We start from the raw sequence: 24,358 nt of genomic DNA, 5'->3' as shown, positions 1-24,358 counted from the left end.
AAGACTCTGTGTGGGCTCATGTTCCGCAAATAAACAGCAGTGTTACATGCCTCAGCCCACAAGAAGAAAGGTAAGCTTTGATCATGCAACATAGCTCTAGTTGCACCCACAATGGTCCTATTCTTCCTCTCTACCCCATTCTGCTAAGGGTGATAAGGCATAATGAGCTCCCTCTTGATGCCAACACATCCACAAAAATCTCTCATCTCTGCTGAAGTGTACTCACCCCCATTGTCTGATCTCAACACCCTAATTTGCCTCCCTGTCTGGTTCTCCACGAGAACCTTAAACTCTTGGAATTGTCGGAAGACCTCATCCTTGGTCTTCAAGAAGTAGATCCAGGTCTTCCTAGAGTGGTCATCAATGAATGTCACAGTACTCATATCCACTCAATGAAACATGGGACATAGGACCACATACGTCAGAATGAATCAACTCAAGGACATTTGCTGCTTTGTTGTCACTACTCTGGAAAGGTTTCTTTGTGTGCTTTCTCAAAGCACACCCCCTGCACACATCATGATGCTTCGTGCTGAAGTCAGGCAACCCTGTAACCATCTCCCTCAACATCCTGAAAGCTCCATGGTGCAAGTGAGCCATCCTCCTGTGCCACAGCTCACATAAATCATTGCTACTGGTTTGCGCTACCATAGCTTGAAGAGGTTGAAATAAAAGTTTGTATAGTCTCCCACTGCGTTCTCCAATCACACGAGCAGATTCGATACTGGATCCTCTGGGATATATCAACACTTGTCCCTTTCAGAATAGTACCTCATACCCCATGTCCTCCAAAGCTAGAGACTGATATAAAACTCTTCTTCAACCCTGGCACATAAAGAACATTTGTCACCTTCAGAGGAGGTGATGACTCTGAAATGAAACTGTCCCCATACCTACCACCTTGATTTTGGAGTTGTCGCCAAGCACAACCTCCAAGTCAATGTCACCCTCCAAAAGGCTCGTTGCAGTGCTCTCTAACTTTGGTCATATGGCAGAATGCTCAACTATCTATGAACCATGCATGGGAAGAAGTGACATGAGTGGCTAAACACACCACCAAAACACACTTTGAATCAAACATAGCCTCAAAATCATCCACATCTGTTGAAGCTACAACTCCCTATTTCTTCTTACCCTTCTTGTTGGGACATTGAACAACATAGTGACCCATCTTCCCACAAGCAAAGCATTTCACTTTGCTCATGTCCTTCTCCTTAGCCTTCTGCTTCCCCTTATCCTGCTTTGCTCCACTAGAAGACCCCTTCTTGCCCTTAGATGCAAGAGCAACATTCTCCTCTTCACCTCCCCCACCACTCTTGCTGCCACCTCTCACACTCTTCCTGATCTCCTCCTGGATGAAATCGTCCCACATCCTCCTCCAACCAGGAAAGTGCTCTCTGGCCACCAAGTCGTGGATAAAGCCATCCCACTTCTCAGTAAACCCATCTAAGGCAATCCAAACCAACTGCTCCTCTGGAACAACCTCTCCAATGGCAACTAACTCATCCTTCCCCTGTGAAACTCTGGTGAGGAAAGATGTCACACTATCGGTCTTGTTCATCTTGGTGTTGTGTAGTTTTTTTTCTCAGCACCATCTTTCTAGACTCATTAGAACTCTGGTGCAACGAGACCAAGGACTCCCACATCCAATATGCATATCTCATCCCTGAAACATGAGGGAATAAATGGTCCTTTATGGCATCTAGAAGGATCCTCTGTGCCTTCACATTCTTCTTGTTAAACTACACCAATTGAATTGGATCAATGGGTGCTCGCCCAGTGGCTTCAACAACATCCCACACTTCCACCTCCTACAATAAAAGCATAATCCTCTCCTTCCATGGGCCAAAGTTTTCAGACCCCATCAATCTGTCCTCTACTCTCAACCCAATAGCCATGACCCCACAACCAACAAAATGAAGCAAATCTAGAAGCTAGAACCAACCTCCTTCTAAATCGCTGAAGTCTTTAAATTTCTGGCAAACTTTCAAAGGTATGGTTCACTGTTGAAGACTTTAGTAGCTTGTTGCCCTCTTTTTCAGCTAACTGAAAATGAAGATTTGAGCCTCAACTTTGCTCTGATATCATGTAGAAAAATTATGATCGGCACCCTTAACCCAGTTTACAAGTTTGCATGTGTTGTTTAGGCCCAGCCCACATGTTTTGACACGTTGATATAGATTTCAATATGCATTAATTGTAAACATTCAAAAAGTACTTATACTATGGATTTCAGAGATCTGTGGCTTGAATCTTTTGAATTCATGACCGGAGAATCCACAGTTTTAACATTTTTGTACCAACGTTTCAAATCCCAAATGGGATCCATCATTAGGATATGAGAATGATGATGACAGAAGAGCAACAAAGAAATGATAAATAGTGATGAGGATAAAACTTTTAGAATGACAAACTGTCGGCTGAAATAATTTTTATAATTTTAATTAATTTTATAAAATTTTTATTAATTTGTTTTAAAAGTTTTAATTAATTTTAATTAATTTTATATAATCTAATATTAATTTGTTTTTTAATATTTTTAAATATTAGATTGTTTTATTAATATATTATATATATAATATTAATTTGTTTTAATATTAATTTGATTTAATATATAGTATTAAATTGTTTTAATATTATTAATTTGTTTTATTAATTTGTTTTATTAATTTATAATATAACTTTGTTTTATTAATTTTATACCTAGAACTAAATGAAAATAATATTAACTCTAATATGAAAATAACTTATACCTAGAACTAAAAGAAATTAAAATTAACTCTAAAATGAAATTAATTTATACCTAGATCTAAATGAAATTAATATTAACTCTAATAAGAAATTAATTTATACCTAGATCTAAATGAAATTAATATTAACTCTAATAAGAAATTAATTTATACCTAGGGAAATATTAATTCTAGAATATTAATTTGTTTTATTAATATTATATGAAATAATATTAATTTGTATTTAATATTAGATTGTTTTATTAATTTGTTTTATTTAATTTGATATAATATTATTAATTAGCTTTATTAATATTAACCTAGATCTAAATGAAATTAATATTAATTCTAAAAAGAAATTAACTTTAAACCTAGGGAAAAATTAATTCTAATCAGAAATTGATTTTATACCTAGGGAATATTAATACTAAAATGAAGTTAATTTTAATTAATATTAATTCCTAAATAATTTAATTTAATTATTATTATTAATATTAATTATATTATATTAACTATTATAAATAATTAATATTTATAATAAATTAATATAATGATTAATATATTACTCAATAGCAATAAAGAAATTAATAAATCCTAGAATTCAATGGAAAATCTATACCTAGACATAAATGAAAACAAAGACTGAAGACACCAGAAAGGAGAGGGATAACTTACCTGCTGAGGCCTTAACCAGGGGATGCACTTGTGATTTTTATTTCCTTGATCAAGGGAAGCCAGCTCCCGCTAATCTCCACGCCATTATCTCTGTTCAGATTATGAGGATGTTTGATAATTTCAAGCGCTTCTCTGATCTTTCGTCTCTGATGCTGCTCTTCCCTAGCGATAATTGATGCGCTTTCCAGACAGATATGGTGTTTAGTTTTTAAGGAGTGCTCTGCCAGGGCTGAAGTACGAGATCTTCCGTTCTTAATATCCGCGCCATGTTCCTTGAGTCTGGTCTGGAGGGAGCGACCTGTTTCACCAATGTAGCTTTTTCCACAGGAACACTCTATTTTATAAACTCCTTTAAGCTGATGGTTGTCGATATCATCTTTAACAGACTTCAAACTTTGTCTGATAGTACCAGGAGCTGAGAAATGAGTGATAATGTTTTTCTTTTTTAGGATTTTAGCGATTTTGTCCGTAATCCCATGGATATACGGTAGAAAAACAACACCACAATTAGGCTGGTCTTGAGCCTTAGGCTCATGAGACAACAACTTTCTTTTAGCTTTCTCTATGGCCTTTTTTATTTCCTGCTCCTTGTAGCCTATACTTTTAAAAGTTAAGATTAGATGCTTCTTCTCTTCCTCCAGGTGCTCTGAGTCGGAAATTCGAAGGGCTCTGATGGCCAGCGTGTTTAGAACACCAACCTTCTGTGCAAGGTGATGGTGGGAATCAGCATGGAGGTAACTCTCTGTGTGGGTTGATTTCCTGAAAACCTTATGGCCCAAAGAGCCATCCTCTTTCTGCCTTACCATGAGACCATTTTATATTGGTGTCATCGACAAATCGCTTCCACCAGGCTGGTTTCCTATCACTTTCCTATCAGCTGAAAATTAACACACAATTTTTGCAAGCATTTCCTGAAAACCTTATGGCCCAAAGAGCCATCCTCTTTCTGCCTTACCATGAGACCATTTTATATTGGTGTCATCGACAAATCGCTTCCACCAGGCTGGTTTCCTTTCACTTTCCTATCAGCTGAAAATTAACACACAATTTCTGCAAGCATTTACACATCTGAGAGACTACTTTTTAGTCAAGGTGACCCCGGAAAAACCCCACAGCCTCTTGGGGAAAACCAGTCTTCAAAAGAGGATTTTATTGCTTGAGAAATTCAGTTTAAGTACGTAAAATAATCACAGTAATTATCTCCCTTAGCAGCTGAAGCATTAAATACAAATCTAGAAATTTATGCCCACTGATATTTTTCAGATTTCACAAATTTTTCATGCCCAGAATTTTCTGCACTTTCTCACAACTCAGCTCTTCGATTTTTGTGCCCAAAATTCTGCCTCGACATATGTGCCAAATGCTACCTCGTTTTCTGTGTTGGAAGTGACTGCAAAACCTTGAAATTCGTGCTAGGTGATTGCAGGGGCCCTCCTCAAAAGTCATGTTGCCTGTAGCAGCAAAACCCAAAATGTTGCCTCGATTTTCAGGGCACGTCAATGCAGGAACAGCCCTCAAAATTTGTGCCCAACAGCCTTGGAAATCGTGTTGTTGCACTCGATCTCTATTCTATTGTTTGCCTCGAAAAATGTGTTGATTGTCTCCATGATTTTCATGCCTCTCCTTGGAATTTGTGCCTCCTATGGTTGCCTCCCTCCTAGAAAATTGATCCCTCCTTCTCTTGCTGCAAATTCTCCTTGAAGTTTTGTCTCCTCCTCTTCTCCTCATGCTCTCTCAAGTGTGAAGTGAAGAATGAGCCTCCATTTTCTCCTTTTGTCTCTTAGAAAAGATTGAATCCCTAAACCTAAGATCCAATGGATGAGATTTAATCTCCAAATCTCAAAATGTGAGGTTGAGAATAACTCTCAATTGACCCCCCACACACATTGACCCCATTACTTAAAAGCCTCCTAGTACCATTTTCAAATTGTGTACCTTTTTTCTATTTTTCTCATAAAGTGATTTTTCACCTCACTTTAATATTAGAAAAGTACACTATGTACTTTACACAAAGTCACTTTATAAAGTACAAGTGACTTTAATATTAAAAAAAAGTTACATGGTACAGTACCTTTTCCACCCATGACATTAATATAATTCATAAATGTCACCAAGACAAAAGTCATTAATGTGTCTACTAGGCTAAAAGGGATAAATGCCCAGTAACACCTCTGCTAGGTATTATTTCCAACAAACCAAAAGTAGAAAAGAGGTATGTATGCATATGTTTGACAAAGTCATGTCGTCATGTAGTTGCAGATAGCATGGGTGAAAACTCTACCTCATCAGTATGATCAAAGGAAAAGGATTTCTTTCAAGATGCATGAAGGCATGGTTCACATATTGACTAGATGAAATCAACATAATATGTCCTCATATGGAATATGAGGTGTTTGACAAAGATGAAGGAAATATGATGAAAGTTCCTGGGGAACAATATGTGAAGAAAGAAAGAAGAGATCATGAAAGATGTAACTATGATCACGTAGAAAAGGAAATCAACATCTAATGACTAGAAGAATTGACCATGACATCTCCAAGAAAAAGGTATGAAGACTCTGATGAAATCTGGAAAGGAAGGAGACCCTTGACATTGAATATGTTGGAGATATGTCAATATGTATGCAAGATGTTGATGTTGCAACAAGCAAATGTCATGATGAAGGGCCATCACAAAAGGTAATTTTGATTTGATGTTCATTTTTATTTTTGAACAACATCTGGATGGGTTGATACAGGGCTACCAAAAAATAGTTGTAGATGTCATCTACAACTAGCACTCATGTGATTGGATGGAAGATCATAAAGAAAACATGACGTGGAAGAGGTAGTTGTATGAAGGAAAGTCAGATGTGGACTAGAAGATCACTTTCATATAGGATGGATGACCAATGCCCTACAAGAGGAAGGCTCCATAAAGATGATGATAAAATTCATGACATCGAATGGAGCTATACAAGCAGCTAAAGGTCCCATGATCTCCACCAAAGAAGAGATAGTTGTTGCTGGAAACAGGTCCCTAGGTAAGAGGGAGCATGGAAGCAAGTTTTTGGTTAAGAAGGAACTTCAAAGCAAGTACCTACCTAGGAGGGAGCTTGGACAAGTCCCTGGTTGAGAGGGAGCTTGGGTACATTCCCAGTGTTGCGGGGGAGCGCCCCCCCCCCCCCTTCGAACCCGCTCCCGAAGCGCGCTCCGGGCGGGAGCGGCTCAGGAGCGGGTCGGGAGCGCGCTCCCCAAATCGCTCCCGGACGGGAGCGATTTTCGGGAGCGCGCTCCCGTAAAAAAATTTGCGCTCCCTGGTCTGTGAGGGAGCGCTTCAGGGAGCGATCGCTCCCGCGCTCCCGGAGCGCTTTTTAATGCCCGGGAGCGATCGGGGAGCGATCGCTCCCTGATCGCTCCCGGGCATTAAAAAACGCTCCGGGAGCGAATTTTAAAAAACCGGGAGCGGTTCAGCGGAAAAAAATTCCGCCGGACTCGAAAAAACAAAAAAATTTAACTAATTTTTTTTGGTTTATAAGCCCAATGGGCCAAAAAAAAATCATTTCAATGAGATTGAGCTTGAGCTTGAGAGCTGAGGAAGAGCAAAGGAGCAAGGAGCAAGGATCCAGAGCTGAGGAGCGAGGAACAAGTGCCAAGGAGCGAGGAGCAAGCTTGCAGAGGTAAGTAACTTAATCATTTAGTTAGTTTAGTTGGTTAGGTAGTTAGTTTGTTTAGTTTAATTTACCTGTTTGAGTTTAAAGATCATTAATTTAAATTAAATTAATAAATTAAATGAATTAATCCCAATAAACTAAATTAATTTGCAGATTCAAGACTCAAACCCTACAAACATCAAACACGATGGACCTGAGGATTTTTATTGGCATTTTCCTCTTCCTGGTCCCTTTTCTGGTTATTATGGTGGTGGAGAGTAGGAAACGGAGGGGGCCTGAAACTGAAGAGGTGGATGAAGAAGCCGGAGGAAGTCAAATAGGTGAAAACCCCAGTGAGGAGGATGTGGAGGAGGGTGAACATGAGGGTCAAAAAACTAAACAAGACCAAACTCCATTGTGGAAATATGTTCAGAGGGCTGAAACAGGGAGAGGGGGTGGAACCACTAAATTTCATTGCCCCCATTGCAACACTGATTACACAGGCTCATGCACCCGTGCTAGAAGACACCTTTGCGGGAAAAGGGCATGGGATGGAGAGAAACAAATAGGAATCAGAACTTGCAACGCGGTGTCAACAGCAGATAGAGCCAAATACATAAAGGAAGAGGAGGACGCCCAATACAAAGCAAAAAGATCAAGGGGTTTCTTTGAAAGCTCACAAAGAACTCCTTCAGCATCCTCCCAAGGCAGTGGATATGGACATGGAGGCTCAGGGTCATCATCTTTACGCCGTAGAACCATATCAGATTTTCTTGATGAGGGGTGTAGGAATGATGTGGATTCAAAAATTTACAGGTTCCTCTATGCAAATGGGATACCATTCAATGTTCTACGCTCACCTTATTGGCACGAAATGGTTTCTGCCATAAATGATGCCCCTAAAGGATACAAGAGCCCTGGGTATGACAAGGCAAGAACTGTTGGCCTTGATCATGAAAAAGCAAAAATATCACATTCTTTGAATAAAATGACAAGTTCTTGGACTGACAATGGGGTGTCCATTGTATCTGATGGATGGACAAATGTAAAAGGCAAGCCATTGATAAGTGTTCTTGCTGTGTCCCGAAGTGGTCCCATTTTTCTAGCTGCACATGATTACTCAGACAAGTTCAAGACCGCTATCAACATTGCAGAAGCATTGCTTGAAACAATTGAGCGTATTGGCCCATACAATGTCATCCAAGTCATCACTGATAATGCTCCTAATTGTAAGGCAGCGGGAGCAATTATTGAGGATAGATACCCGAACATATTTTGGTCTGGATGTTTGGTTCACACATTGAACCTTCTGTTGCATGATATTGTCAAAAACAAAAATGAACAATACCAATGGATTGGTGATTTGTACAAGAAAGGAAAAAAAATGATAAAATTTATTACAAATCATAGCAATACCCATGGCCTTTTCCGCAGTCACTCGAGATTGGAGTTGCTGAAGATTGCGAGGACTAGATTTGGTAGCTATTACCTCACCTTCAGGCGCCTTTTGAAGGTAAGAGAGGGTTTAGCTAGCATGGTATCAAGTCCAAATTGGCAGGTGTTAAAGGAAAGGGCTACAAATGTAGCTGACATTGCAGGTTTTGAAACGGTGGAGGAGGCCGCTCTTGATGGGCAGTTTTGGACAACTGTGAGACAGGTATTGGATTTCACCAAGCCAATTTATAACATGATTCGATTTGCAGATACAGACAAACCAGTGATTGGCGAGGTGTATGAGCAAATGGATACCATGTTGGGGGAAATAAAAGACATTGTTAATAACAGAGATCCCGACTTGTACAATCTGATTCACGATTGTGTGTGTGAACGGTGGAAAAGGCTTAACCTTCCACTACATTGCTTGGCGTATATCCTTACGCCAAAATACTACTCAGATTCTTGGTTGGGCAAACCTGCAGCAGGGGGTGGTGTTAGGACCAAACCCCATTTAGATCGAGAGGTAACTAAAGGATATCTGGATGCATTAGAAAAGTTGGTGCCTGACAGGGAGGAATGTGCAGCTGTGCGCCTTGAAATAGGCAGATACTTCACTGGCAGTGGTTTGTATGGTAACTTCCATGCAATGGACGACAAAGATAAATTTGATTCTCTCACATGGTGGGAAACATATGGCGGCGACGGACTTTTGCGAAAATTGGCATTGAAAGTTCTTGCACAGGTTGTAAATTCTTCTTCTGCAGAGAGGTGTTGGAGCACCTACAGTTATATACATAATGTGAAAAGAAACAGGCTCAACGAAAACCGAGCAGAAAGCTTGGTTTATGTGCACTACAATTTGAGGTTGTTGAGCCATTACTGTGATCGGGCTAATGAAGATCCCACATATAAAATTTGGGACAATCACCCTGAGGACGACAATTTGGAGGATGGCATTGTACATATGGAAGAACTAGAAGATGAGCTTGTACGGGATGAAGCTGAAGCAGCTGCAGCAGCCATGCCACCTCCACCTCCACCATCCAGTAGCAGTTCTCGGGGCCCGAGTCTTGTTCCATTGCTGTCGCCACCTCCATCGACACCCTCGCGTGGAGGCTCTAGTTCTGGTCGTCGGTCTGGGCGGGAGACTCCTAGAAGACCACCACGACCTACTTATACTCCTGGAGACTCTCGTGGCAAGGGCCACTTGTAGATTTACAGTTTACTTGTCTTTTTTAGTTTCTATTAGACTTGTCACTTTAGTTTTCATAACTGTTCAGTGTTGAGTTTTGAGTCCTTGACTCTTGACTCTTGACTCTTTCATATCATTATGACATTATGATATTTTTTGTAAACATTATATCACTGTGACAATGAAAATTTGAAGTTTGAAGTTGGGCCTTGGCAATTATAACTCATTGGTAATGATTGTGAATTATGAATATGATGCTTTGTGAAAGACTAAAGTTGTTTCATTTCATCTCATTATTCATGTTTCATTTTATAAATTTTTAACATTTCATATCATGTTAACAGTTAGAAGTTAGGACTTAGAAATATCTTCGATATTACTTCTTGTAATGGTTAAACTTGGCTTACAAGTACAACTTGTTACTTTGGTGATCAATGATGATAAATGTTATTGAATTGAATGTTATTTTAATTTATTATTTTACTAAGGTTGATGACGATTATAATTTCTAGATGATTGATGTGATATGGTTCAATGATCAATTTATGTTTTTTTATGTCTATTTCATCATTCTACATGTTTTTGTTGACATATATGTATCAAAAATTAAAAAATATAAAAAATATATATATTTTTAAAAAATCGCTCCAGGATTCGCTCCCAAACCGGGAGCTTCTGAAAATGGTCGCTCCCGCTCCCGCTTCCGCTCCCGCTCCCAAGTAACACTGGTACATTCCTTTTATGGGAATGGGTACATTCCTTTTATGGGAATGGGTACATTCTTTCATAGGAATGGGTATATCCTCCATAGTTGAGAGGGAGAGATAGACACATCATTCTTGTCTCCACCTTGGAAGAAATAATGGAGGATTGGGTAAGCATCTGGCATCCAATACTCTTTGAAAATGTGGTAGGGCATCCAAGATAAGAGTAGTCGTAGAGGACCAATATTCTTTGAGGACTAGGAATCCAAGATAAGAATAGTCTTGGAAGGACATACCCTGTGAACACCCGGGTGGGGTATGTTCCTTGAGAGACAATGACGAAGGCATCTATAGGTCATTGGTCTCGCCAACATTGTGCTCTGAGCTAATGGAGAGATAGCATTGTTAATCAAGGCCTTGCTATGTGACAATGTTGGATGATATGATGCTCAACAAATGGGTTACCAATCCGACTCTTCTTATGAGAATTCTCCAGATTGAGAATGTCGAAGTACCTTGTGTGGATTATGAATACCTCCCTAGTTAAGAGAGAGTGTTGAAATGTGTAACTAGGTTCGGTCTTCATAATGACATATGTAATCATGATTTTATATATTTAATGTAATGAGAAAAATAAATTTATTGTTGTTATTCTTGAGGCATGGGTTTCATGCTCAAGGAAATTTGTTTTATAGGTCAAGCTCCCATTGAGAGCTTCTAGGGCTTGTAATTGAGTCTACAAGTCGAGGAAAATTATTGTCATTTATTGAAGACCCATTTGGGCATGTAACATATTGTAAAAAGAAATTTTATGAGTCAAAAGACCCTCCAAGACCTCTTCGTGATGCAATATTCAAGTCGGCCTAAAAGGAGCAATTCGACCCAATGGAGACGCCTATATAAAGGAGACCTCAACCTACACACACTGAAGTTCGATCACAAGAAAAGGAGTGTGAAAAAGAAGAGTAGGAAGGAGGAAGATAAAGTCGAGTTTTTGGGATTGTTTATGGGCTCATACTCTCCACACGTGCAAAGAAATTTGTGCTCCTATTGCAGCAAAAGAAGCCGAATTGCAAAAGTGAAGATAGGTCATCAAGCAGAGCTATTTGGAAGTTGAATTCTCTAGGAGAGAGAATCCACCCAAGCGAAGAAGAAAGGAGCAAGAATACACCAACATTTCTCACATGTGCAAGGTTTCGCTAGGCAGGTCGAAGTTGTAGAAGAATCTGCTAGACAGATCGAAGTAGCAGAAGAATTTGTTGGGGAGGTCTAAATTGCAGAAGAAGCTATTGGAAGTCAGTTTTGCAGAAGTTGTTGGAAGCAAGGTTTGACTTGGTCTTGGAGGGTCTTGGTCAAGGGTCAAAGGTCTTGGAATTTGTCAATTGAAGATCTATAAGAAGAGAAAGAATTCTGGTGGGTTTCCCTCAAAAGTTGGAGAGGTTTTGGCCTTCGCTGATCGCGTACATCTTGTGTCTTTTGTCTTATTGTTCTTTATGGTTTGGTAATTGTTCGATGAAGAGAATACTAATAATAATCAAGTGAAAGAAGAGAGCTCATCAAGTTAAGCAAAAATATATCACAAGCAGTTACCAAAGTAAGAGAAATCATCTACTCTAGCTGCCCCTAGATTTCTAAACACCTTAAATACTTGGAACTCAGCGAAGCACTGAATTTCTTTTTTGAGAATATAAACCCACATCTCTGAAAAAAATCATCAACAAGCAATAAAAAATACTTTCCACCAACCACTGAAGTTGCCCTAATAGGACGATAGATACCACCATAGGTAAGATGCAAAAATCCTTTGGCTCTCCAAGCCTTCCATTCACTAATGGGCAATCTATGATGTTTGTCTGTTGGGTATGCTTCACGATTTATTTTTTTCCTCGTGGAGATCTAACAGCATTCCAACCACCATTCTATCCTTTGTAAGTAAGGAGAGCTACCGAAAATTAAAATGTCTATACCTTTGATGCCATAAATTATTATTGTTGGTACCTTTGGTGTTTGTCATCAGGGCATGTAACTTTGCAATTTCATCATCCATACGCATGTGAAACCCTAATGCAATTTTCGTGTTGCTCCTTTATCTGATTACTAGGATGCTTTGTAATTTGAAAACAGATTTTTTTTCAAACCAAAAAGGTGAGATATTTCTTAAACACGAGGGTGTTACCTCTCATCTTGATCTGCGCATCACCACACCGTTCAACAAAGTGACCCCTCTTGTCGCCCAAAAACATTTCTAACTTGGTTTTGACTTCAACGAACTCCAAAGATCATTCATTCTTGTTAGTCGTGTGCTTTGAATTTTTTGAATCAAAGAATAAATCTATTTAGTTTTCTCTTGATTGAGATGCAATAAAAGTGCAAGGACTTCTCTTCTTCATTATCTGCAACACATGTCACCACCCTGCTTCCTTCCCCACTGCTATAGTTGTGTTGATCAACCCAAAACCTTTTTCTACAATATTTTTTAATATGACCAAATTTACCACAATCATAACACTTCCCCTAGAACTAGAATGCTTGCTATTGCTACTATTATTTTCATCTTGCTTCTGCACTCAAACATTTGTTGCAAAGGCACTCTCAGATGCTCCATTATTGTTTCCAAATTGCTTTTATATCGAACCCTCTACTATCACTAACTACATAGCTTCTCAGATGTCATGCTAGCTGGCTCCAAACTAGCATTCAAGGTTTCAACAAATTTCTCAAAAGAAACCAAGCCCTTCAAAGCAAATAACAAAGAGACCTTCCTTGTCTACTTTCCATTCCTACTGCAAGTTGTCAACCCTGAATGTCTTTCAATTACAACAAGTATTATAAAATTGAATTCCCCTCATCCATCTTCATCAATAGCAGCAAAACTTTTGAAAAGAAAACCTCTTCAACAAAAGTTGCATATCACAAACTCAACCAATTTGTGAAGGCATTGTAAAGATGCAGCATAGGGAAAGCATCCTACATCAATGAAACAGCCACAGTACAACCCAGAACAATCTAGGAAACTGGATTCGTCCAAACCCCTTCTCATGTCCCGAATCCCATGAATCGGACATGATTCTCTAGGACACGTGTCCGATTATCGTGTCCATCGTGTCCTGGAACGTGGGATTCGAAGGCCACGTGAATCCAAAGATCGTGTTTGTGTCCCGATTTCGGGACACATGTTCCACAGAAATGCATGTTGTGCGACCTTTAAAGCCCAATTTGGGCTCATTTGTCACTCATTCTTGAGTGTCTCTCTTGTTGTAGGTGTGTGGGAGCTTCTAGAAAAGAATTTGGGAGCATTTTGGAGGTGATTCAAGCGACATATAAGTGCATTTTTCTTCTATTTTTTTGCATTTTTGCTATAGAAGTTTGCATGTCCATTTTTTTTTACAAGTTTGTGCATTTTTTTCTTTAAATTTTTACAGCATTCATGGCTCAATTAAGGGCAGCATGGAAGGGGCAAAGAAAGGGGAAGAATGTCCTCATTGGTGATGCCCCTCCTGTTCCAATTTCATCAGGGTCTGAAGTGTTGAACTCTATTGGAAGTGGGGTTGCAACAGCAGCTTCAAATGTTGAGGGTAGAATGAATTTAGAAAGACAGTGGGCTCAAGAAAACAAATATCCCTTGTGGAAGTATTGTTGAGAAATCTAGGGGGCAACAAGTGTAGGTGATTTATCTTACTTTGATAACTGCTTGTGATGTATTTTTACTTTACTTGATTAAATTCTTTCCTTTATTATTATTAGTGTTATCTATCATCAAACAGCTACCAAATCATAAAGAACAACGAGACAATAGGACACAAGATATAGGCGATCAGCCAGGGCCAAAACCTCTCCAACTGAGCGGAAAACCCACTAGAATCCTTCTCTTCTTATAGAACTTCAATTGACAAATTCCAAGACCTATGACCCTTGACCAAGACCCTCCAAGGCCAAGTCATCCTTCATTCTTGATGAGATTTCCTTACATAGCTTCCAGTAACAAACTTCGACCTTCCAGCAACTTCGACCCCAGCAACAATTTATGCAACTTTGACCAAGCAACTTCAACAAACTTCGACCTTCCAGCAACTTCGACCCCAGCAACAATTTATGCAACTTTGACCAAGCAACTTCAGCAAATTCAACCTAGCAGCGTCACAGCTTTGACCTTGATGCAACTTCAACAGTTTCAACCTAGCAGCTTCATAGCTTCGATCTAGAGGCAGTTTCACAACTTCAATCTTGCAGCTTCACAATTTCGACCTTGCAGCTTCACAGCTTCGATCTTGGAACTTCAATCTTGCAGCGTCACAGTTTCGACCTTGCAGCTTCACAGCTTCGATCTTGTAGCTTCAATGCAACTTCATAATTTGGTCTAGCCCAGAAACTGTAGAAACCCTAATGAAAGAGAAAGAGAGAGGCCCAAAAACTTCAATCTTGATCTTCTTCTTCTTCGTCCTTTTCCAGCTTGTATCTTGAGGAGAACGAACTTTCTTGAGTGAGTACGCAAATGAGGTCGATTCCCTTCTTATTTATAGGCTTATGATGGATACAAATTGCTATCTTGAGGCCGACTTGTCCCTTCATTTAGGCAGACTTGATCTTTGTGCCATCACGAGGTCTAGGAGGGTCATTTGACTCTATTTTGACTCAATTAATTTTTCTTTACAATATGTAACATGCCCAAATGGGTCTTCAATACATGACAATGACTCAATTGAATTTATGACAAACCTAGAAGCACCCAATGGGTGCTTGACCTAAAAATAAATTTCCCTTGAACATAAAACCCATGCCTCAAGAACAAAAATAATAAATTTATTTTTCTCTTTTCATTAAATACATAAAATCACAATTACATATGCCATTATGAAGACTAAACCTAGTTAAAATATCAACACTCCCTCTTAACTAGGGAGGTATTCGTAATCCATACAAGCTACTTGGACATTCTCAATCTAATGAATTCTCATAAGAATAGTCAGATTGGTAACCCATATGTATAGCATCATATCATCCAACATTGTCACATAGCAAGGCCTTGACTAACAACTCTATCTTTCCACAAGATCAGAGCACAATGTTGGCGAGACCAATGATTTATAGAAACCCTCATCATTGTCTCTCTCGGAACATACCCCACCCAAGTTCTCTCATAGTATGTTCCACCAGGACTATTTTTATCTTGGATTCCCAATCCTCAAAGAATATCGGTCCTCTACGACTACTCTTATCTTGGACGCCCTACCACATCCTCAAAGAGTATTGGATGTCGGATGCTTACCCAATCCTCCATTCTTTCTTCCCAAGTGAAGACAATAATGATGTGTCTATCTCTCCCTCTCAACTAGGGAGGATATACCCATTACAATGAAGGAATGCACCCATTCCTATAAAAGGAATGTACCCAAGCTCCCTCTTAACCAGGGACTTGTCCAAGCCTCCCCTTAACCAAGAACTTGCTTCCAGCGGCTCTCTAGGTGGAGATCATGGGATAACCAGCTACTTGTTGGACTACCTCTTTCAATGTCATGAATTTCTTCTTTGTTATGGAGCCTACATATTTTGGGACTTCTTCGTAGGGCATCAACCATCCATCACTTTCATTCATGAATCATGTCAATCATGTCATCCTTTCTTTCATCGGAAAGTGATTCACTAATCCATATATGGCTTTCCTTCATACAACTACCTTCTCCACATCATGTTTTCTTCAGGATATTATCATCCCACCACATGAGTATCAGTTGTAGATGACATCTACAACTCTTCCTTTGGTAGCCCTGCATTAGCCCATCCAAATATTGTTCAAAAATAAAAAAAATGAACATCAAATTACCTTTGTGATGGTCTTACATCATGACATCTGCTTGTTGTATCAACATCCTACATTCATATTGACACATCTCCAAAAAGATATTAAATGTCAAGGGTCATCTTCCTTTCCAAACTTCTTTGAAGTCTTCATACCTTTTCCATGGAGATGTCACGATCAATTCTTCTAGTTATCAGATGTTGATTTCCTTTTCTATGTGACAGTAGTTGCATCTTTCACGATCTCTCCTTACTTTCTTCACATATTGCTTCTCAGGAACTTCCATTCATAGTTCCTTCATTTTTATCAACCACCTCATATTCCATATGAGGACTTATTATGTTGATTTCATCTAGTCAATATGTGAACCATGCCTTTATGCATCCTTCCAAAGGAGGAGATCCCTTTCTCTTGATCATGTTCATGAGGTGGAGCATTTATCCATGCTATCTGCAACTATATGACATGACTTAATTTTATCAAATACAAACATACATACCACATCTCTTCATTTGGTCATCTAGACTTCCTTCAGTGGCTTCCTTGATTGAAAGAACTTCAATCACCTTGACCTGCTTCACTTCTTTTGACATCATACCATCATTCCATGAATCCCATACAAGGTGGAATTCTCGGCGAGACACTTGCTTCTTCCAGTAGGTGAACCTTCCAATGAAGATTCCAACAAAGGATCTTGATCATAATCATCCGACAAATGCTACTTTTTGAACGATGTATGATGAGCTCTATACTAGACGACTTTCTTTTTCCCGTAAGTACTACTTATGCTTCTAATGAGGTTACCAAGAGCTACATCCTTCTATAGGTGACAACCATAGACTTATATTTCAGCTATCGTTCATGCTTCTTTATGATGATTTCACGAGCTCTTGCTTTCAATCGTATGCTTCTATGATGCCATCTCCTAACATGATGCATCCTATCATGCTTCTAATGATTCCTACCATGATAGTTATACTTTACAATGGAAAACTTGAAACATAAACTTGGAAAGAACTAGGTGAGCAAGACTATCTCAATCATAGTCAAGATCTTTTACTTCCTCCTTGGATTTCTTATTTTCAGCTTCTTCCACTTCTTCAGTGATATGGGCTTCTTCCTTTCCTCTTTTGTTGTTGTCCTTCTTGAGCTTTGGACAATCTCTCTTGTAGTGCCCATATTCATGACAACCATAGCATTGAACCTTCAACATGTTCTTGTTCTTTTTCTGAGGACCAAGCTTCCCAAATTTCCCTTTTCTTCTAGCCATGGCAGCAAATGCTTGAGCTTGCTCTCTTGATCCTTCATTGATTTTTTCCTTTAGCATGGTTTCCTCGATTTTGCACAATGACCATTGTTTCATTGAATGGAGTAGCTTCCTTCTTCCCATAGATGTTTGATGTGAAGTTGCCCCATTCCTCTAGTAGTGCATTGAGCACTATGGTAGTCATTTCCTTGTCAGACATTATTTCTCCCAACTCTTGGAGTTGGTCTCTTATTTATGACACCCTCATAAAAGTATGAGGTAATTCCTTCTTTTGATATCTTCATCTTGTAGAGCTTGAGCTTCTTCTTTCGGTGGTTCGACAATTAAACCCTTAACATGACCAACGACTTCATTTTCTATGAGGATCAAATCTATCCTCTTCTTCCATGCAAGAAAGTTTGACAACCCAACCAATTTGTTGCTCTCCTTGCAATATGAAGTCATTTTGACATATTCAAATATAGATATAAAAATACTTACTTGTCAAGTGAAGATACTCCTAGATGATGAAATCTTCAACTTGATGCCTTCTTGATTTTGATGATGATGTAGATAATAGAAGATGTCTTCTTGGTGAAGATGTCTTTCTTCAAAAGTTTCTTGCTTTTCTTCCTTCAAGACAATGCTAGTTAAACTTATTTCACAACCTCACATTTCGGTCTTTTCTGCAATAACCCTAGTTCACACGTGTGGCTAGAAGATGGACAAATTTGCCTCATTTCTACTTCGCTTGACTTGACTTCTTTTTCTTGTTATTTTGGCTTGCAAAGGAGACCTTTCTTGGCACATAACTTGATCCTTGATGGTGGTTGCAATTCGATACTTGTTGTTGTAGAGGGATGTATTAATACTTCGCATGTGTGGAGAATATAGCCCATAAAAACAGACCCAAAAGTTCTTCGCTCTTCCTTCCTCGTGATAATGATTGGATAAGCTAGGGTTTTGAGGTCTTCTTTGATGCTCTTTATTATTCTCTTTCAATATGATGAGAGGGTTAGTCCTTCTTGATGATTGATGTCCTTGATGTTTCCAAGATGATCTCTTTATACTTCAACCCTAGAGTATCCTTCTTTGTGTTGCCATTCCTTGATGTAGTCACCTTTGCTCTGAAACCATGTTGAGAAATATAGGGGGCAACATGTGTAGGTGATTCTCTTACTTTGATAATTGCTTGTGATATATTTTTGCTTTACTTGATTAACTTCTTCTTTCCTTTATTATTATTAGTGTTCTATATCATCAAACAGCGACCAAATCATAAATAAAAATGAGACAATAGGACACAAGATATAAGTAATAAGTCAGGGCCAAAACCTCTCCAACTAAGAGGAAAACCCACAAGAATCTCTCTTCTTATAGAACTTCAATTGACGAATTCCAAGACCTGTGGCCCTTGACCAAGACCCTCCAAGACCAAGTCATTCTTCCTTCTTGATGAGCTTTCCTTACACAACTTCCAGCAACAAACTGTGACCTTCCAGCAACTTCGACCCCAACAACAATATTGCAACTTCGACTTAGCAGCCCCAGCAACTTCACAGCTTCAATCTTGATGCAGCGTCAACGATTTCGTCCTAGCAACTTCACAACTTTGATCTAGAGGCAGCTTCACAGCTTCGATCTTGTAGATTCACAATTTCGACCTTGCAACTCAATAGTTTTGATCTTGCAGCTTCACAGCTTCGACCTTGCAGCTTCACAGCTTCGACTTTGCCGAGAAATTGTAAAAACCCAAACGAGAGAGAAGCCCAAAAATTTCGATCTTGATCTTCTTCTTCTTCTTCTTCTTTGTCCTTTTCCAACTTCTATCTTGAGGAGATCGAACTTGCTTGAGTGAGCATGCAAATGACGTTGAATTCCTTGTTATTTATATGCTTGTGAAGGGTACAAATTGTTATCTTGAGGCCAACTTGTCCCTTCATGTAGGCCGACTTAATCTTTGTGCCATGACGAGGTCTTGGAGGATCTTTTGACTCAATATTTCTTTCTTTACAATATATAACAAGCCCAAATGGGTCTTCAATACATGACAATGACTCAATTGACTTTATGACAAACCTAGAAGCACTCAATGGGTGTTTGACCTAAAAATAAATTTCCCTTGAGCATGAAACCCATGCCTCAAGAACACAAATAATAAATTTATTTTTCTCTTTTCATTAAAAACCTAAAATCACGATTACATATGTCATTATGAAGACTGAACCTAGTTACATATTTCAACAGGTATGTCACAAGAGATCAAGGGTCAAGTAGCAAGTTGAAGGGAGGAGGGCCAGAGGCAATGTTGCTTGGAAATGCAACTATTGCAACAATCATTTGAAGAGCACTTATTAACATGTGAAAGCTCATCTGTTGGCCTTGCCAGGTTGTGGAATTGGAGCATGTACACAGGTGTCTTTAGCTAAGAGGAAAGAAATGGAAAAAGAGGCCAATGTTGGTGTGGCAAGGGTGGCTGCATCATCTAAAAAAAACAAGAATGATGATCCCCTTCCATTCTTGAGGAAAAGCAGCAACAAATTTCCATTTGAGAGTTTTGGTGGGGGTGTGGGTCAAGCAGCAAAAAGAAAGGCAGTGGCACTTGGTCCAATGGACAAGATTTTTCAAAAAGAGAGACGAGAAGAGCTTGATCTCACCATTGCATTCTTTTTCTATCAGAACTTCATATCCTTTAATGTTGCACGCTCACCTTTATTTCTTGAGATGTGTCGAGCTCTAACTCAAGGGACTCTAACAAGATATGTGCCACTTGGGTTAGAGAAGCTGAGAACCACATTGTTGACTAAGGCAAAGAAAGAGGTGGACAAAATGCCTGAGCCTATTAAATCAGCATGGCCAACATCTGGGGTTAGTATTGTTTTTTATGGATGGACAGATCTAGCATGCCACCCACTCATCAACTTCATGGTGTCTTCCTTGAACGGCCCAGTTTTCTTGAAATCAGTGGATGCACTTGGACAATACAAGGATCCACAATATATTGGTGAGTTGTTCATTAATGTTAAGGAAGATGTAGGAGTTGATTCGTGTGTGCAAATCATTACAGACAATGCACCTGTTTGCAAGGTTGTTGCCATTATTGTGGAAGTTAAATATCCACAAGTACTTTGGACACCTTGCATTGTCCATTCCTTGAATTTAGCACTTAAATATATTGCTATTGATGTGCCTTGGATTGGAAGTATTATTGAGGATGCACATCATATCCGCTACTTTGTACGAAATCATACAAATTCCATCACAATCTACAAGGAGTACACCCATCTATCATTATTAAAGATTGCAGATACATGGTTTGCCTCTTAATTCATCATGTTGAAGAGGTTGAGGGAGGCCAAGACCACTCTTGGGCCATGGTTATTTCAGAGATTTGGTCTTTTTGGAGAAAGTTAGATCAAGCAATCTCAAAAAGAGTCAAGGACAGAGTGTTAGATGATGCTTGGTGGGAGAGGGTAAATCTCACTATTAAGATCATGGAATCTATCATTTCTTTGCTACGATATGCAGATACAGACCAACCCATCCTACAAGAGGTTTATGAGGGATGGGATTCTAAGATTGAGTCCGTGAGGACCATTATTTTACAGAGTGAGTTCCCTGAGTATGAGACATCATCAGAGACCTTCTTCACCACCATACAAGATATTCTTGTCAACATATGGGACAAGAATTACACACCTTTGCATTGTTTGGCTCACTCATTGAACCCAAAATACTACAACCATGAGTGGCTGAATGGTGGACCTTCCCGCAGATTCCCTCCTCACATGGATGGTGAAATTTCAAAGGGGAGGAAGGATGCATTGAGGCGGATATTTCAGAATAAAGCATCCCTTGATGAGGTGGAGGATGCCTTTGCAGAGTTTTCCCCTAGCAATTGCAGTTGAAATGTTCTTGCTCTTTGCTTGAATATCTCCTTCTCTTGATCAGATTTTTTCCTTCACAATTGCTCTAGCTATTCCCTTGCTCTTACTCTTCACTTGCTCTCACACTAGCTCCCCTTCTTCACAATGAACATGTTACTCTCAACTCTCACTTGCTCTTGCTTAAATAGATGAGAAAGGAGTTACAAAATGAATTCATGCCTTGAGCCAATAATAGGAGAATTGAATTCCATGAGGGAGGAGTTACTTGAGGAGAAGTGTAACTCATCCCAAGAATAGAGAGAGAGATACACTTGCCTTGAGGAGTTACATTTCGAATTATGGAGAAAGAGAGTTACACTTAGACATGAGAGAATATTTAGTGAGAGTTACAAACCGAATTGAATGAGGGAGTTACAAGTGCATTTAATGAGGAGGAGTTTCACTTTTGTTATACATTGAATTAGCGAGGGAAAGTTACATTCTCTTAAGTGTGGAGTTAATATTTTATTTCAAGAGAGGTTTGATTTTCCAAGTAAGAGATTCTCAATTTAATTTACTTATTCCATGAGAGAATTCAATTTCTTATTAAACCATTAAAGGTAAATGAACTTAGACTATTTCATAAATAATAATATCATAACAATAATAATAATAATAAGGATAAATATATTAATTATTGACTTGTATAATCATGATTGATTTGAATTTAAAGTGGATTCCATATGTCAAGATCATCTTTGATCATTTAGACATGACTTTGTATTTTTGGAAAGTCACTTCCAAATTGAGATGTGACTTACTATTTTTGAAGTCATATTAGAATTGTCAAAAATGAAATTTTATTATAGGTGGTTCAAACAGAACTGAAATATATGATTTCTTCTAAGAAAAATTCATCCATGAGCTGCCAAATTTTAACACTCCCTCTCAGCTAGGGAGGTATTTCTTTATGCATCAAAGATCTTTGTTTCCTCTGATCTCATTCATTCATCTCAACTCAACTATACTCTGAAACATTTGTAACAATGAAGTTTCAATCTAAAGAAGAATCATCCACTTGACACAAATTTAGAAAGGAAAGGATCATCACATGTCACACAGACAAAGATTACACTTAACCAAATCTTATCTCAAAAATTAGGTGATAGAACACAGGGATCACATAAGCAAGGATTACACTTAACCAATTTTTATCTCAAAAATTAGATGATAGAACACACGCATCACATAGACAAGAATCAAATACAACCAAGTGTCAAGTGGTGGAACACCTGCATCCTAGAGAAGTCACACAGAGAACTCTCACTACACCTATTGGCCAAATAGGTGGCTCTTCCCACGTCCCAGACTGTGGGTCGGATGCACACTAAGCATACTGAGGCCTACTCTTGTAGCACACACTACACAAGAGGTCCCTCATCCTCAGGAGCTTTCCTGCATCATTCCTTAATCTTGTGAGCTTTGACAGGGGGGAAAGGCAGCTCAGTGTTCTCGATTAGCAAAGACCTCTTCCCGAAAGGGTCACGTCCATAAGTCCAAGTTGCTCTCTAAAAACCAGAAACATTCCTTTCGGTAAAGGCTTGGTAAGAATGTCATCTATCTAATCATCACTGGAGATGTGATGGAGCACATTGTTCCTCTCTGCACCATATCTTGAATATAGTGATAGTTGATCTCAATATGCTTGGACTTATCATGAGACACAAGATATTTTGCAAGACGAATCCCACTCTTATTGTCACAATATATAATTGTTGTGTCTGGAACGTGCTCAAATAATTCCCCAAAAGCTTTCTCAGTCAAACTGCCTCACAGCTAGCCATGCTAGCAGCAATGTACTCAGCTTCAGTTGTACTCAGTGCAACAGACTTCTGCTTTCTACTCATCCAAGAGATCATGGCAAATCCCAAGCTAAAGCAACACCCAGAAGTGCTCTTTCTATTAGCGGAGTTACTAGCCCAATTAGCATCAGTATATCCATGAAGTCTTACATTTTTAGCAGTGTATTTCAATCCTAGATTGATAGTTCCATGCAAGTATCTGAGTACATGTTTTGCATCAATCCAATGGGCATGAAAGGGATCAATCATATGTTGACTTAAAGTGTTTACAACAAAGCATATGTCAGGCCTAGTGTTTACCAAAAACATCAAAGCACCAATGAGTTGTCTATACTTTGTGAAATCCTGCAACTTTGCCACATAATTTCTTAAAGTTCATTTCCATAGGAGTATGCATGGACTTACATTCTACCAAAGCAAATCTTTCAAAAAGCTTAACAACATAATTTCCTTAAGAAAGATAAATTTCACCAAGTCTTTGTCAGACCTCTAGACACAAAAAGTAATGCAACAAACCAAAGTCTTTTATTTCAAATTCAAAAGCTAACTCCCTCTTACACTGGAGGATAAGAGGTTTTCCTCATGTCAAAAATAAATCATCAACATACAATACCAAAATCAAAGGTTTACCCTAGGTTGTCTTGAAGTAGAGATTTCGGTCTGCACTGCTTCTTGTGAAACAAAGTTTTATCAGGTAGCTATCAATGTGAGCATACCAAGCTCTTGGAGCTTGCTTTAGCCCATATAAGGTTTTCTTCAGTCTGCATACATGAGTTTCCTTGTCATGCTCTTCAAAGCCTTGTGGTTGTTCCACAAATACCTCTTCCTTGAGGAAGCCATGCAAGAAAGCAGTTTTCACGTCCATTTGGTGAAGAGTCCATCCCTGGCTAGCAACGAAGGCAACAACAGATCGAATAGTAGTATATCAAGCTACAGGTGCAAAAATCTCATCGTAATCTATTCTCTCTTTTCGACAGAAACCTCTAGCTACAAATCTAGCCTTATATTTTTCAATACTACCATTTGCACCATGTTTAATCTTAAACAACCATTTGGAAGTGACAACAGATTTACCTTGAGGTCTAGGAACCACTTCCCAAACATCATTCTGGATGATGGACTCGTATTCTTCAGTCATGGCATCTTTCCAAACTTGTTATTTTGCAGCTTCTTCAAAGGTGCATGGTTCTACGTGAATGATGTTGTTCATGTCAGCAA

The 24,358-nt window shown here is 38.9% G+C and overlaps 1 protein-coding gene across 1 annotated transcript in view; it reads right to left on the bottom strand.

The window, feature by feature from the left end:
• Positions 1–24,358, bottom strand: part of LOC149204911 (Ankyrin repeat family protein) — a 58,859-nt gene that overhangs the window by 12,142 nt on the left and 22,359 nt on the right. The gene's annotated exons all lie outside the window — the stretch shown is intronic.

This window comes from Pinus tabuliformis, chromosome 1_2, assembly GCF_031772625.1.
Source record: "Pinus tabuliformis cultivar Carrire ecotype Pingquan chromosome 1_2, CPIR1, whole genome shotgun sequence".
NCBI classification, from domain to species: Eukaryota; Viridiplantae; Streptophyta; class Pinopsida; order Pinales; family Pinaceae; genus Pinus; species Pinus tabuliformis.
The sequence above is the reverse complement of the archived record's forward strand: the minus strand, read 5'-3'. Positions and strand labels throughout refer to the sequence as shown.